Source organism: Heterocephalus glaber, unplaced genomic scaffold (genome assembly GCF_053883595.1).
Source record: "Heterocephalus glaber isolate CG9 unplaced genomic scaffold, H.glaber_assembly_v1.0 deba00000122, whole genome shotgun sequence".
NCBI lineage: Eukaryota > Metazoa > Chordata > Mammalia > Rodentia > Bathyergidae > Heterocephalus > Heterocephalus glaber.
This window is the reverse complement of record NW_028258138.1, coordinates 5,160,554-5,165,076: the sequence shown is the minus strand read 5'-3', so window position 1 is coordinate 5,165,076 and position 4,523 is coordinate 5,160,554.

The following is a 4,523-nucleotide window of genomic DNA, read 5'->3' as shown; positions in this document are numbered from 1 at the left end:
AGTAGGTTGTACTGAGCACCCCTTATGACAGAAATTGATAATAATAATGATAAGCATGATGCTCTCTATTTAAACTTGTTATAGAAAGCATCAAAGTGGAGAATGAAGCAAGACTTAAACAAAAACAAGTCCTTCTCAGCCTTTGGGGGTCCCCAGCTCATCATCCCCCTCTCCTCTGTATCTGTAACTCCTTGTTCTGGCTCAGATAAAACTGACAATTATGTCCTGTAAACAAAGTTTATGATACTCTGTTCTCCTATGATTCATAAGACACTGCCTTCTTTCAAGGCAAAGTTACAAAACTATCTGCCCTTGTCTTGTTCTGGTAAACTCACTTGCTAGTCATTAGAAAAACCACCCGCTTCAACAAAATGTATAAAAGCTGGAACTTCTCTTTGTTCAACACTCTTCCTTTGGACAGGAGTCTGTTGAGCCAGTGTACACCTTAAACCTGAAATAAAATCCCATTTCAGTCCATGGGTATCTCCAGTCTCTTGGATTCTCGGAACACTGTCACCCAACCCTCTCCAGGTTCAGGTCCTCCATCCTGGGAGCCAGGATTTGTTGAACCACTGCTTTGCTCTTTTTCCTGCACTGTGCTCTCTATCTTCTTCATATATGTAGTTTCTAATTTTTCTGTCAGCTCTCTCCCATTCTCCATCAAACTGTTGGTTTCCAGGTCCTGGAGAGGCTATATTTTTCTGGTGGTATTTACTCTGCCATTTTTTTTAATTCTCTCCATGTGGATGGCTTATGCATGTCTGGAGTTGGAAAGTTGAATCTTTGAGATTTTTTTTTTTTTTTTGGTAGCGGGGATCGAACTCGGGTCCTTGCACTTGCACAGCAGGTAGTGCAACTGCTGAGCTAAATCCCTGGGCCCTTTGAGCTTATTCTTTTCCTTTATTTCTTCGTACAAAAATGCTAAAAGCAGCCGATACCACTGTATCTTTTAATCTTCCAAGAATTGTAAAGTATTGTGTATATAAGACAAATGAGAAGTTCTTCTCTCATTTTTTCCCTACTGGCTATAGAGGAGGAATGAATGCATTTTGAGTGGTGTGGCTTAGCCAGCAGCTGCCTGTCCCAGACTTACTCTGGTTCCTGTCAACCTGCTCAGGACAGAGTAATGTGGACCGAGCAATTGGTTCCCAAAGAAAGATGAATAAACAATCAGAGCTCTTAACAACAAAGAGCTCTGAAGACCAACAGCCAAAGAAGACCAATGCCCAGCTGGCACCTGACTGACTTCCAGCTGAGGCAGAGACCATCTGGTAGAGTCAACATGGATGACAAGTGGCCACCTGAACCTTTGCTTTAGCATCATCCATGACTAATAAAGTCCCTGCCCTGGCTGTGACTGCTGAGACAAAAATACCCAATAGCCAAAGTTAAAGGAGGAAAGGTATATTTTAGCTCATGTTTGTAGAGGTTTCAGTCCATATTTGGCATGGCAGAGGAGAAACAGTCCATGGCAGGACAGACAAAAAGGAGCAATGACCCTTCCTTTCCTTTTTATCTCATTCAAGCTACACGACTATTAAATGGTGCTACCCACCCCCAGGATGGCCTTCCCTTTATCCACACCCAGAGCTGTGTTAAACCAATCAGTGTACTAATCCAGTTATCACACCCTTAATCTAGTATCATACACCCAAGAACCAGACAGTCCCAAAAGCCATACCTGGGAGCCATGAGGATTTGGGTGGTATTTTAGAGGTAAACCATAATGCCACCTTAATGACTCTTTCCTCCTTTCTGTCTTCTGTAATTGACCTGTTTCTATCTTTTTTCTTTGTCTCACAAGACATTTTCTTTTCTGTTTCCTAGTTGAAAACTCCTGGTGTTGTATCCTGTTTTCTGTAGGCTTGACCTACCCCTCCCATAGAAAGAGATTTCTAAAGCACCTGGTATTAAAATTTGGCAAAAACTAAGTTCAGGTGTAGTGGTGCACATCTGTAATCCAGCACTCAGAGGAGGGTGAGGCAGGAGGATTACCGGGAGTTCAAGGCCAACCTGAACTACACAGTGAGACCCTGTCTCAGTCAGACGGAAGGGAGGGAGGGAGGGGAGAGAAAAGAAAAAAAGAAAGAGAAAGAAGTCTCTGAATTCGAATACTGTTCTTCTGGTAGATCTGTAAAAGGGAAGAGAAGGGACAAGATATCCCTTATGTACAGGATTTTATTGAAGTTATGAGGACCCTAGATGGGGACTCTCCACAGGCCTGTGTGGCTGCAGTTTCCATACCCTATAGACCCATAGCGCCTGATACAGACATCCTCACTGCCGGCAGGTATCTGCAGCCCACTTGTACTCAGCAGGTGCCCTACACTACCTGATACTGGGCACCCTCTGTCTCTGGAGCCAGCTGACAGCACTCCATCCCCTCCCATTGTGTCCTCTCCCTCACCCAAGGCAGAGGCCCCTTCGCCTTCATCCCTACCAGCTTCCGCCCCAGCAATCCCATCCCCAACGGCACTGAGAGAGATCGGGAAACAAACTGGCGCCTGCTTCACGCAGGGGAATCTGTTCCCGTGACGGGAGGCGTCGGGTGGGGATGGAAGCGTTATCAGAGTGCATGTTCCCCTCTCGGTAACAGACATGGCTCAGTGTAAAGAAAAGTTTGCGAGTCTAGGGACAAGGTCATTGACTGCAACTTTTGTTCTCATTTGGAGGGACACATTTAGTATTAATTCATTGCTGCACTCCTGATGAGAAAGACATATTCTTTAAAAGGCTGCTGAAGGAGTGGGGAGGATGGCCGCTCATACTCCAGACCACGATGTTCAGAGACCTGGGGAAAATGCAGTCTCCTATACAGACCCCAAATGGCACCCTCAAAATCCCATCCATAAGGGGAGAATGGAGCTTTCTGTGACTAGTATTTCAGAAGGTATGAGAAGGTGTCAGGTTAAGCCTGTCAGTTATGACAGGAACAAAGAGGTAACGCAATAAAGAGAAGAAAAAGGATGCTGTGCATGACGAAATCCCAGCATCCGGAGGCTGAGGGAGGAGGATCAACACAAGTTCAAGGCCAGCCTGGGTTACATAGTATAGTGAGATCCTGCCTCAAAATTTTTTAAAAAAAAAAACAGAGAATACTGCTATATTTTTACATTTGTTGTCGAGGCCTTGCAAAAGTATACCAACACTGACCTAGGGTCAACAGCAGGAAAAGCTTTAAAACCATGCTTTTTTTTTTTTTGAGACAAGGTCTCACCATGTAATTCAGGCTGCCCTTGGAGTCACTATGTAGTCCAGGCTGATCTCGAACTCTCAGCAGTCCTCCTGCCTCAGCCTCCCAAGTGCTGGCATTATAGGCGTGTGCCACCAGGCCTGGCCTACTATGCATTTTATAATGCAGTCTGCCCCAGATGTTAGGAGCAAGTTCCAAAAGCTTGAGGCAGGACTGCGCACACCACTGGTGACCTTGGTGGGTGGAGACCTTCAAGATGTATAATAACCAGGACCGGGCAGATGAGGCAAAGAAAGAAAAGATACTACAGAAAAACATGCAGCTTTTGGTTGCTCTAATTCAGCTGCCACCTCGGGATAATTCACAAGACCCTCCAAAACTTATTCGGCAAGCACCAGTAAGAAAGCAGGGTACACTACTGAAAGGGGGGCAATAACTCACTCGAAGACCAGGGAGAGGGCTGCACCATCTGCTACGCTTAGAGCCCTGAAGTAACAACAGCAGCCCTTACTCAAAGAGCAGATGTCTCTGGGCTGGTACCCTATTTCTCCTGGTACTTCCATGTAGGGACGCTGGGATGACCTGGCTGTTTAAGAGCAGTGGCTACAACTATCCCCTGGTGTCCCTTAATCTTTGGAAATACAAGGGCCGGGGATTTAGTGGTTCCACCACCTGCCTCGAAAGCACAAGGTTCTGAGTTCGATCCCCGGTACCAATAAATAAACAAACAAAATAAAGTAGAAGTACAGACCCCTCTCTAAGATCAAGAGTCTTAAAGGTAAAAGGACAGTGACAGATAATGAGGGGCCAAGTGTCACACTGTCAGATGCACGTAAGGAAAATGGGTTCTGTTTTGGTGAGAAACCTCTAAGACAACATGTACACTACAGATTTGGGGAAGGAAACATATAAGATGTAAAGAAGCATGGATATGCCGGGCATGGTAGCACACACCTACAATCCCAGCCCCCAGGAGGCTGAGGCAGGAGGATCGTTACAAGTTCAAGGCCAGCTAGGGCTACATATTGAGTTCAAGGCCAGCCTGGACTACATAACAAGACTGTCTCAAAAAAAAAAGGATGGATATGAAAGAATATGTTGGGCTAAGAAGGAGTTTTGAATGGTGACCATTTTACCAGAAGGATAAAGTAAGCTATAGCAGGTTTGCAAAGGATGAAGGTTATTAAAGAAAATTGTATGTGTAGTGAAGATGGCTATAGCTTGCACTCAAAAAAGTAGCCCAAACAATGGAGTCAGGAAGGTTATCAACTACGGTGTCAAGCCAACATATGGAGTGGTGTCCCAAGTGTTCTGATGGACAGAGTAGAGG